A 13,049-nucleotide genomic window follows, 5' to 3' on the forward strand; every position below is an offset into this window, starting at 1 on the left:
AAAGAAAGAAAGAAAGAAAGAAAGAAAGAAAGAAAGAAAGAAAGAAAGAGAAAGGAAGGAAGGAAGAAAGGAAGGAAGGAAGGAAAGAAAGAAGGAGAGAGAGAGAAAGAAAAAGAAAGAAAGAGAAAGGAAGGAAGGAAGGAAGGAAGGAAGGGAGGGAAGAAAGAAAACCTTCATTATTTGTATTTCCATTCAGGATCAAATTTTCTTAACATGTTCTCCTTATCTTTCCACCCACCTGCCCCCCCACACACACATATTGTCATACCCCAAGAATACCAAACTGATTATGGTTTCACACTGCATGGCTCTATTTCTTATCTCAACTTTGGTTTTTATTATTATTATTATTACTTTATGTTCTAGGGTACATGTGCACAATGTGCAGCTTTGTTACATACGTATACATGTGCCATGTTGGTGTGCTGCACCCTTTAACTCATCATTTACATTAGGTATAGCTCCTAATGCTATCCCTCTCCCCTCCCCTGACCCCACAATAGGCCCCGGTGTGTGATGGACCCCTTCCGGTGTCCAAGTGTTCTCATTGTTCAATTCCCACCAATGAGTGAGAACATGTGGTGTTTGGTTTTCTGTTCTTGTGATAGTTTGCTGAGAATGATGGTTTCCAGCTACATCCATGTCCCTACAAAGGACATGAACTCATCCTTTTTTACGGTTGCATAGTATTCCATGGTGTATATGTGCCACATTTTCTTAATCCAGTCTGTCATTGATGGACATTTGAATTGGTTCCAAGTCTTTGCTATTGTGAATAGTGCCACAATAAACATACGTGTGCATGTGTCTTTATAGCAGCATGACTTATAATCCTTTAGGTATATGCCCAGTAATGAGATGGCTGGGTCAAATGGTATTTCTAGTTCTAGATCCTTGAGGAATCGCCACACTGTCTTCCACAATGGTTGAACTAGTTTACAGTCCCACCAACAGTGTAAAAGTGTTCCTATTTCTCCACATCCTCTCCAGCACCTATTGTTTCCTGACTTTTTAATGATCGCCATTCTAACTGGTGTGAGATGGTATCTCATTGTGGTTTTGATTTGCATTTCTCTGATGGCCAGTGATGATGAGCATTTTTTCATGTGTCTGTTGGCTACATAAGTGTCTTCTTTTGAAAAATGTCTGTTCATATCCTTCACCCACTTTTTGATGGAGTTGTTTGTTTTTTCTTGTAAATTTGTTTAAGTTCTTTGTAGGTTCTGGATATTAACCTTTTGTCAAATGAGTAGATTGCAAAAATTTTCTCCCATTCTGTAGGTTGCCTGTTCACTCTGATGGTAGTTTCTTTTGCTGTACAGAAGCTTTTTAGTTTAATTAGATCCCATTTGTCACTTTTGGCTTTTGTTGCCATTGCTTTTGGTGTTTTAGACATGAAGTCCTTGCCCATGCCTACGTCCTGAATGGTATTGCCTATGTTTTCTTCTAGAGTTTTTACAGTTTTAGGTCTAACACTTAAGTCTCTAATCCATCTTGAATTAATTTTTGTATAAGGAGTAAGGAAGGGATCCGGTTTCAGCTTTCTACTTATGTCTAGCCAGTTTCCCCAGCACCATTTATTAAATAGGGAATCCTTTCCCCATTTCCTGTTTTTCTCAGGTTTGTCAAAGGTCAGATTGTTGTAGATGTGTGGTATTATTTCTGAGGGTTCTGTTCTGTTCCATTGGTCTATATCTCTGTTTTGGTCCCAGTACCATGCTGTTTTGCTTACTATAGCCTTGCAGTATAGTTTGAAGTCAGGTAGCATGATGGCTCCAGCTTTGTTCTTTTGGTTTAGGACTGTCTTGGCAATGTGGGCTCTTTTTTGGTTCCATATGAACTTTAAGGTAATTTTTTTCCAATTCTATGAAGAAAGTCATTGGTAGCTTAATGGAGATGACACTGGATCTATAAATTACCTTGGGCAGTATGGCCATTTTCATGATATTGATTCTTCCTATCCATGAGCATGGTATGTTCTTCCATTTGTTTGTGTCCTCTTTTATTTCGTTGAGCAGTGGTTTGTAGTTCTCCTTGAAGAGGTCCTTCACGTCCCTCTTAAGTTGGATTCCTAGGTATTTTATTCTCTTTGTAGCAGTTGTGAATGGGAGTTCACTCATGATTTGGCTCTCTGTTTGCCTGTTATTGCTGTATAGGAATGCTTGTGATTTTTGCACATTAATTTTGTATCCTGAGACTTTGCTGAAGTTGCTTATCAGCTTAAGGAGATTTGGGCTAAAACAATGGGGCTTTCTAAATATACAATCATGTCATCTGCAAACAAGGACAATTTGACTTCCTCTTTTCCTAATTGAATACCCTTTCTTTCTTTCTCTTGCCTGATTGCCCTGGCCAGAACTCCCAACACTATGATGAACAGGAGTGGTGAGAGAGGGCATCCCTGTCTTGTGCCAGTTTTCAAAGGGAATGCTGAAGTTGCTTATCAGCTTAAGGAGATTTCGGGCTGAGACAATAGGGTTTTCTAAATATCATTAGACCAATATCATCAGGGATATTGGTCTAAAATTTTCTTTTTTGTTGTTGTATCTCTGTCAGGCTTTGGTATCAGGATGATGTTGGCCTCATAAAATGAGTTAGGGAGGATTCCCTCTTTTTCTATTGACTGGAATAATTTCAGAAGGATTATTACCAGCTCCTCCTTGTAGCTCTGGTAGAATTCGGCTGTGAATCTGCCTGGTCCTCGACTTTTTTTGGTTGATAGGCTATTAATTACTGCCTCAATTTCAGAATCTGTTATTGGTCTATTCAGAGATTCAACTTCTTCCTGGTTTAGTCTTGTGAGAGTGTATGTATCCAGGAATTTATCCATTTCTTCTAGGTTTTCTAGTTTATTTGCGTAGAGGTGTTTATAGTATTCTCTGACAGTAGTTTGTATTTCTATAGGGTCGGTGGTGATATCCCCTTTATCATTTTTTATTGTGTCTATTTGATTCTTCTCTCTTTTCTTCTTTATTAGTCTTGCTAGTGGTCTATCAATTTTGTTGATCTTTTCAAAAAACCAGCTCCTGGATTCATTGATTTTTTGAAGGTTTTTTTGTGTCTCTCTCTCCTTCAGTTCTGCTCTGATCTTAGTTATTTCTTGCCTTCTGCTAGCTTTTGAATGTGTTTGCTCTTGCTTCTCTAGTTCTTTTAATTGTGATGTTAGGGTGTCAATTTTAGATCATTCCTGCTTTCTCTTGTGGGCATTTAGTGCTATAAATTTCCCTCTACAGACTGCTTTAAATGTGTCCCAGAGATTCTGGTATGTTGTATCTTTGTTCTCTTTGGTTCCAAAGAACATCTTTATTTCTGCTTTCATTTGGTTATGTACCCAGTAGTCATTCAGGAGCAGGTTGTTCAGTTTCCATGTAGTTGAGCAGTTTTGATTGAGTTTCTTAATCCTGAGTTCTAGTTTGATTGCGCTGTGGTCTGAGAGACAGTTCGTTATGATTTCTGGTTTTTTTAAATTTGCTGAGGAGTGCTTTACTTCCAACTATGTGGTCAATTTTGGAATAAATGCGATGTGGTGCTGAGAAGAATGTATGTTCTGTTGATTTGGAGTGGAGAGTTCTGTAGATGTCTATTAGGTCCACTTGGTCCAGAGTTGAGTTCAATTCCTGGATATCCTTGTTAACTTTCTGTCTCATTGATCTGTCTAATGTTGACAGTGGGGTGTTAAAGTCTCCCATTATTATTGTGTGGGAGTCTAAGTCTCTTTGTAAATCTCTAAGGACTTGCTTTATGAATCTGGGTGCTCCTGTATTGGATGCATATATATTTAGGACAGTTAGCTCTTCTTGTTGAATTCATCTTATCTCAACTTTGATCATGGTAGCCCCTCTACCCAGAATGCATGTCTTCCCCAGTTCATTTTACCTAAGGATCACCTGCTCACCCTTCAGAACTCAAGAAGTTACCCCTTGCAGGAAGTCTTCCCTGACCTTCACATCCAACCCTCAGGATATATTAAATACCCCTCCTCTTTTCCTCCAGAGTACCCTGAATTTAATTCTATCATTGCACCTACCACATCACTGTATTCATATCTGCTTAGGTGTCATGAAGATGTCACAGCTGCAACAAGGACTCACACTCATAAAATTCTTTGGCATTTAAAGATTGTCTTCACAGCATAGCCACATTCTATCCTCAAAAGAATTCTAGGTAGATAGTTGGAATCAGTGTTATCTCCATTTTATAGACCAGAAAACTGAGGCTTAGAGAAATTAAGTACACCAGAGTCCAAAGATTAGTTCAGTTGAAGGCTAAAACCATACAATTCTGACTGTTGGTCCTCTATACCATGTTACCTTGAAATGTTTTTATTCCATATAGAAATCTGAATCATCTTCGCTTTGGATGATGATCTTGACGACATTGTCCTGAAGCTCAGGAGGGTCCTGCCCTGCGGTGCATTTGCTTCCACACTCCCACTCTGCCATTCTAAGCCTGGCTGCTTTTCCTTCTTCTCAGAAGGACTGAACACAGCTCCCTCTAGGACCCAGGAACAAATGCTGCCATAAAACTGCTTGAGGAGTTGTCTGACCCTTTCCCTGTTCACGGTTGCTGAGAAGCAAGTGAGCAAATTAGTATCCAAACAGTCTCCTTAGATGGAAGGCATAATTCATACAACAGGTCAAATCCTATTCAACAAATGTCACTGAACAGAAATCCCTGAGTGATGAAGAGATTCTCAGGCCTCAACGATGGTCCATTTATTGAAATCAGCCTTGATGTGACAAAGTGTCAAATGCACGCTAGCTCACTTGTGCATACAGGCACGTGTGCACATGCACACAAACACATCTTTATTATTTTGCGTTATTTTGCACCGTGTTCTTTCTAGATTTTTTTGATGTGTTAACTCATTAATCCCCATACATACCTATAAGACAGTCTTAGTATCTATCTCCATTTATGGCTGAAAAGATTGAGACTTAGAAACCTCATAAAATGAGTTAGGGAGGATTCCCTGTTTTTCTATTGATTGGAATAGTTTCAGAAGGAATGGTACCAGCTCCTCTGTGTACCTCTGGTAGAATTCAGCTGTGAATCCATCTGGTCCTGGACTTTTTTTGGTTGGTAGGCTATTAATTATTGCCTCAATTTCAGAGCCTGTTATTGGTCTATTCAGGGATTCAGTTTCTGCAGTGACTCAAGTCTGCATGGCTGGCCTGTACACTTAGTGGCTATGAAGATGTGCTGAGTTAAACTATGTAATCAAATCCTGGTTTGACACTTGCCTGTTCTATGAAAGTTACTCAATCTCTCTAGCCTCAGCTTTCCTCGTCCATAAAACTGAGCTAATAATGGTAACTTTCATCATCATTTTCTTTTTTTCTTTTTCTTTTTTTTTTCTTTTTTGAGACAGAGTTTCACTGTATTGCCCAGGCTGGAGTGCAATGGCGCAATCTCAGCTCAGTGCAACCTCTGCCTCCCAGGTTCAAGTGATTCTCCTGCCTCAGCTTCCTGGGTAGCTGGGATTACAGGTGTGCACCACCACACCTGGCTAATTTTTGTGTTTTTAGTAGAGACGGGGTTTCACCATATTGGTTAGGCTGGTCTCGAACTCCTGACCTCAGGTGATCTGCCCACCTCAGCCTCCCAAAGTGCTGGGATTACAAGCATGAGCCACTGTGCCTGGCCAGGTATTTTTTTATAATAACACAAGAACAGATGAACACACTTGCCTTCAGAGAAACTGACAAACCATAGGGGGATATTGAATAATAATCATTGTTTAAAATACACATAAATATCAATCTATGTCCATTGGAGTAAGAAACATACACTTATTCATTTAATTAACAGACACTTATAAATATCTACAATAAGACAAATATCTTGTGTAGCTAAAATAGAGAGGAATCAGTATTTTATGGTAGCATTGACCATTTTTTTCAATTATAGAGTTGAAACAACATAGCTACCAGAATTCTTGGAGAAGATACACATTTCCTGATTGAAAGAGATATAGGAGTGGGCATGGGTGGTTGGGGGGCACGGAATCTGAGAGTCAGTGCTATCTGTAGATCATCTGCCCAATAGCCTGTCTGAAAACAAGTCTGAATATCAAACCTTTTGACCCAGAAAAACCAAAGTGTAAGAACAGCATGCAAGCCATGAACACCATATTCTCTAGATTCCTTAACAGAACAAGACCCATCAGGTAGCATACACTTTGTAATAGGTTAAAGTTCTAAATTATTGTGCAATCCTAAATAAAGTCTACATTTAAAATTTAGTTGAAATTTTAACACAATTTTAAAATTTAATTGAAATTTTAACACAATTTTAAATTTTAAATTTAATAATTAAAAACTTTAAATCACCATGTAACAAAATATATAACTAACGATGAAATCCTAAAAGAAAATGTATAACTATTAAAATGATTTTATCTCTGAATCCCCTAATATCATATGCTATCACTGCTATACATACAACTCTTTGAGAAATCTCTATGATGACTTTTATACATCATCTTACCTTTACCATTATGGAATCCTCGACTGTACATTTAAAATCTTGGTAAATCCAGTGGTGGTTTGAGTGGCTTATGTGACACAGAAAATGCAGCCAGCCTTGTTTTACTGAAGTTGATGTTGAGTGCATCTGACTTCTGCACAAGTCCTTGCGATCTGTGTTTCCATCCACATCAAGGTCTTTTTGCATCTGCTCGAAGTGACCCCTGAGTTGACATTACTCACACGCTTCCTCACCCTCCTGCAGGAAACCTTGGTGGCTGAACTTGAGCCTGTTGCCTGTAGGCTGGTCCAACCACCCCACCATGAGTGTGTTCCCCCTGCATAGTGGCCCACTGTGTACATCTAGGCACCTACCATTTGGAGATGCCTACTCTTATTTTCTGTGGTAGCCATGAGAATGCACTTCACAGATTACCCAGTTTAGGGAGTATAATTGACAAAGACTCTAGCAGCTGAGCTCTTAAAGTCTCAGTAGAATTTGTGCTTAGGTATGCCATCCACAGGCTGCCCCCAGTCATCAGGTGAGTATGGTTGGGATATTAACACAGACTTGTTTCTAGGAGACACAAGATTCTTCCAAGGGTTGGTTTTGGCTCCAGGATTCCTTGGAGGCTTTGCCCAGGCTTTCTTCAACTCACGACAATCTGGGATGCTTCCATCCAACATTCTCCCCTTCTCTCTACATGAAGTACTACTTGCATAGCAGTCTGATGATTCTCCCAGCCTTATTCAGCTCCCACGTTATTTTCCCTCATACAGGTGTTTCTCCTAATAAACTCTTTGCATGTAATATCCTGTGTTGATATCTATTTCTCAAAGGACCTGAGCTAACACACCTTACCTCCTCTTTCCTGGTTTAAGATACCTTGTTCAGAGGTGAGTTTTGTATTTTGTAACTGGTTTGTAGAATGAGCTGAACTCTAAAAAAAAATCAAGTTAATTATTTCTCTAACACTGCAGACCTGCAAACCTTCCCGCATGGAATCATTTTTCTCTCCCCATGATATCCCCACTGAACAATTTTTCTCTCCCCTGCATATAATCTTGAATGGGTTTTATATAAGTTAGAATTTTTTCTTAGGAGAAACAGAAACCCTAAAGTTGAGTGGCTTAAATGAGATGAAAGCTTATTTCTATCTTATATAAAACTATCCTTTGGGTGAGAAGTTCAAGGCTGGTATTGCAATGTAATGTTCCTAAAGGACCATTCACTGCTTCCTCTACCTAAAGTGTGACCCTCCTCATGCCCCAGAATGGCTGCAGGAGGTCCAGTTTACAACATCCACAGTCAAGGAGTAGGATGGAGAAAAAATAAAGGAAAGGAATATTTAAAGAGACTTACCAGAAGTATGACACAACACATCTGCCTATAGCTTTATTTTGCAGAAATTTAGCTATGTGAGGCTCAGCCACATCTAGCTTCAAAGAAGGCAGAATAAGGTTTTGGGTTTTGGGTTTTTCGTTTTGTTTTGTTTTTGTTTTCTAGGTAGGTTACAACGTGCTTAGTTGAAAATCCAAGTCTGTCACAAAGTAGGAAAGGGAGAATCAATACGCACCTGGCAATCTTTGCCACAGCTCCCACGGCTCTTCTAGTAGCTCAATTGTCCTCTGGTCACAGGCCAGTAATAAAAGGCTTTGTCTATTATAATATTAAAACTACCAATCTCATTGAGTTAAAGCCTCTCTCACATGCCCACTGGAGGACAGGACAAAGTTAGCTTTTGTATTGCCTCATCTCTGCTCCTCTTGTCCACTCAGACTGTCAATGGCTCTCCAGAGTTGCAGCTGTAGGAGGAAGAGAAAGAAAGTTCTAACTTTACTGGCACAGCTGTAAACCAGCATCGGGACTCTCTGTATGTAGTAGATTCAAAATGCTGATTTGTCCTTTCATGGGTGTTTTGTGGGTCCTTCACAAATAACGAAGCCCTGCGGTGTTCTCACTGGGTCCATTAACGTGGGTGTGTCAGAGACTGCCATGCCCCTCAATATCCATTCTCCCCATCTTATTATATAGTAATGGTACTCAGATTATTAGCTTAAATATTGTTTTTCCAGGAATGAGACCATATTTACCAGTCGACATTACTTTAGTGATAAACACACCATCAACGGTGGATTTCCACTTTGACATGTAAATAACTCAGAAGTCATCATTCCTGTCCTCACAGACAAAAAAAGTAGATCTGAAATCAACAACTTCTCTTAGATCAGTCAGAGAATTGAGGTGACAAGCAAACCAATGACTCAAAAACTGGAGAGATAGACAAATAGAGAATCACAGCTTATCAGGAGAAAAAGTTAATGGAGCTAGAAGTGGGTAAGAAAATTTAAACTGCAATTGACAAACTGCTGGAAGCCAAGTATGGACTAACCTGAGAGCTAACATCTCCTGGGGTCCTGATCTTAGGAAGGACCTTATGAGTTGCATCTACAGGAACATCACCAAGTTCTCATGGTGAAGATCAGAGCAAATTCTTTTTGAGCTTCTAGCAGGTGGAAGGGGAAAGTAACTGTCAAAATATGCCCAGGGGAAAAGTAACTATTTTGAAATACACCCAGAGTTTTCTCTTCTTTACATGCCATTAAGGAAAATTTACTTTATCAGAGCCTAACTTATGTGGGAGAAGAAAAATATCCAGCTCCAGCCCTTCTCTAACCTCTCAGTCTCAGCTACATAAGAAAATCAAAAAAAAAAAAAAAAAAAAAAAAGAAGCACTCGTAAAGGTCACAGTCCAAAGGCACATGCTCACTAAAAGACTGAAAGCAAATCATAGAGGTATAGAACACTTTCCTCTTCTCACACTTCAGCACTGCATCAGCGAGTTCCCAGTATATTAACAGAAGATTACAACAAGAATTGTGAGGCTAACACACTATTTAAGAAGGTGTACCTAGGGAAACCCAAAGACAACCAGGGAGACAAAAAGGAAATTGAAGCCTCAAGCACCTACAGCTAGAGCAAACAATAAACACAGCAAAATTATCACCCAGATAAACATAAAACCTCACACTAAAATCCGATTTACCTCAGTTCCTATTACCCAATACATTATGTCTGGTTTTCAACCAAAATAAATATAAGCCATAATAAAAGGTAAGAAAAAAATGCAGTATAAAGATACAAAGCAAGCAACACAATCAGCTCCAGATAGGGCAGAGCTTCTGGAATTATCAGAACATTGAAAATAACTATGATGAATATGCTAAGAGCCATAAAGGAAAAAGTAGACAAAATGCAAGAACAGGTGAGTAATGTGCTCTGAGAAATGGAAACTAAGAAATAATTCAAAGGAAATGCTGGAAACCATGATCACCGTAACACAATGAAGACTACATTTACCAGCTTCCTTTTTGGCTAAGCATAGTCATGCAGCTGGGTTCTGACCATAGCATGTGAGGATAATTTATGTGTTCAATTTCCAGGTCATGCTTTGAAGGGACATGCCCTCTGTGGTAGTCATTAGAGCTGCTCACATACATTCCACTGTAAGACGGTACTTCCTGAGTTTTTCAAGTTACATGTGGCCATATGATCCATTCTGGCCAACATGTAGAAGGCAAAGTCATTTCACCGTGGAGGCAACACTGCCCAGCTTTCCCTCTCACTCTACAGGTCCCAGAAAGGCTCCAGATGGTGAAAGTTCATCAGTTGGTGTTCCTCAGTGACAGTAACACAAAGCAGAACCCCCAGTGACTCACGACAAACATGGAACATGAGCAAAACATGTCACCAGTATTTTGAAGATGATTAGTACTGTAGCATGATCTAGCCTATTCCAGCTAATCCTCCCTCCTCTTATCTTCATCATCACCTACCTGGAACTCAGACTTGATGGTGAGCTGTCTTGGATCCTGTGAACAAGAGTGACACCCTGGTTGATACAAGGGCAACAAAATAGAAGGAGCTTGGTTCCCTGAAGAATTTTTAGAGCCACAATACCAGCTCAAATATCTCTGTGAATGAGAAATAAACTTCTCTTTTGCTTAAACTAAAATCTATTTTATTGCTGGGCACAGTGGCTACAACGGTAATCCCAGCACTAGGGGAGACCAAGGCAGGTGGATCTCTTGAGGTCAGGAGTTTGAGACCAGCCTGGGCAACATGAAGTAACCTCATCTCTACAAATAATAATAATGATAATAATATCTGTTTTATTAAAACATATATATCCTACTTAATAAAATAAGTGATGCCTCCTCTGGCTAGTTACTCACTCTTCCAACACAAAAGTTTGAAATGTATGATGTCATGGTAACAAAGAAGACTTTCAGAATTTCCTAGGGACTGAAGGAAATTTTTGTGTTTTACCAGGACATTTATAAACAGATTTGAATGTACAATCGCACTAATTTGTAGCCCCCGGGAAGTGCTGAGTAAAGATACTGAATGCTCTTACCCACATGCATGCAACCATGAGAGAATTTCGATCCTTGCTCCAACCTAGCTTTTGTTTAAAACACAATGTATTTAGAGATATGAGTTTAAAGAGTGAAATGACCAATATTGCAAATAAGGAGGAATTCAAGGAAGTGGACAGTGAGGAACTCAGTGTTTATAATATAAACTGCTCAGATGGGGTTAAAAAGACACAACAGACATACCATATAAAGTCTTTGTTGAACTAGTGAGTGCATAATCAGATATAACTATGATGCCTTAAATTAAGAAACAGCCCATTTCTCCAACTAAACTATGTCCCAAATAAAGTCACATAAATAGTACAAATCTCCAATGTCTTTGGGAAATTGTACACTTATGACACCATCTGCAAGACTACAAGTTGTCAAGAAGAGGAACTTTAATTCAAACTGAATTAAATGAGAAAAAAACAGGAATTAATTGGTTCATGTGACTGGAACACTAGATATGGCTTTAGGAAATGTGTGACCAAACAGCTAAACAATCAGAACTTGGCTTCTCTGTTTCCATTTTGGGACCCAACCACTTATAGGTGTTGACTTCAATCTCTGAGGCACCTACTGTCATCCATCTCACATCTTAAGATGGCTGCCATAGAACTGTGTGTTTTCTTGTTTATCTCCGACAGGAATGAGCATGCCACCCAAATGCCAGACAAAAGTCTGGAGTTCTAGTTTGATTGGACTAGCTTAAGTCATGTGCCAATCTCTGACCAGATTAGGTAAGGACTGAGTCACAAGCTTCAAATATTTTGGATGGAGTTAGTATTTTCTGAAACCTAGGGAAGAGTTAGATATCTATAGCACAGACTAGTAGTTCCTTTTTCTCACATACAGATAACTAGAATGCATTCCAGGCTTCTCTTGCAGCTAAGTGTTGTAATGTGATGGAGTTCCGGCCAATGTCATGAAAGCCTTGCCTGTGACAACCTCCCACACGGGATCCTTTCTGTATTTTTCCATCTGCCAGCTAAAATTAAAAGACTCTGCAAATTTGGAAGAGGGCAGAGCCAAGAAGATGGAATGAGCAGGGCTCTCTGAATGAGTAAGTAGAATCCACCCTACTGGGATCATGCATATTAGACTATCATATAAGAAATACATTTTTACTAGACTTAGTTTGACCATTTATGCATTGTAGCAGTCAGTATTACTTTAACTAACACAATCATACAAATAATGTTGCGGTGATGTTTCTAAGAGTAGGTAAAATGGATGCGGGACAGCTCAGAATAAGCAATGTCCACTGCAGCAATGGTTTTTTAAATTTGGATTATCTTTAAATAAAATGGAAGTAGTTATTCTGCCAAAGGCATCTCAGTCTACATATATTTATTTTCTGGAAGAGGAGCATTGTAATGACTTAGCCACAAACCAAATAAACAAGGCAGCAATTGCCTCTTGTGCTATAATAAGCCTTTGCAAACATGCTCTGTATTTGCACATGGCTTCCTTAATAAATGGATGCTATTTTCTTATGTTCACAAGCAGTTGCATCAAATAGGAGATGCAATTTAAATTTGATCTGCATCTCGGAGAACCACTCTCCAATACAGCTAGCATTTTCTAAAATGAAAAATGTATTTTTCTAGAATCTCTTTTCATTTTAATGTGCAAACACAAGGCAGAGAGAGGAAAGCAAAAATCGGGAGGCATATAGAAGGCAATATAAAAGGAGTTGTGAATTAGTTCCAAAACCAGGGAGAGAGGCCAAGGATAGTCACCAATTGAAGCCTGAAACAATTAACCTTCTATCTGAAATGGAAGATGCTCAGAGTCAAGTGAGATTGGTACCAAAATCAAAGCATGAGCGAGTATTAAAAAAAAACTAAAAGAAGGTTAGAAATCGATATGCCAGATGCCAGACAAGTATGTGTCCTGCCTGGAGAGCTTCTTCCTTTCTGCTGCATAAATTCTACTCCCCTTTCAGGGATCCACTAAAATGTCACAGCCTTGTAGCAGCATTTTTGACAATCCCTCCCCACTGCCATGCAGGTTATTCTTCCTGATATTATCTTAATAATCTTCACTCTTCTTCCATAGCTCTCATTATTGTAATTAGAGTTACCTGCATAATTATTTAGGGCCTGTCTTCTCATCTTGAGTGAAAGTTCCGTGGGGCTAAGGTAATGCTGCCTTGCT

This window comes from Piliocolobus tephrosceles, chromosome 3, assembly GCF_002776525.5.
Source record: "Piliocolobus tephrosceles isolate RC106 chromosome 3, ASM277652v3, whole genome shotgun sequence".
In the NCBI taxonomy this organism is placed as follows: Eukaryota; Metazoa; Chordata; class Mammalia; order Primates; family Cercopithecidae; genus Piliocolobus; species Piliocolobus tephrosceles.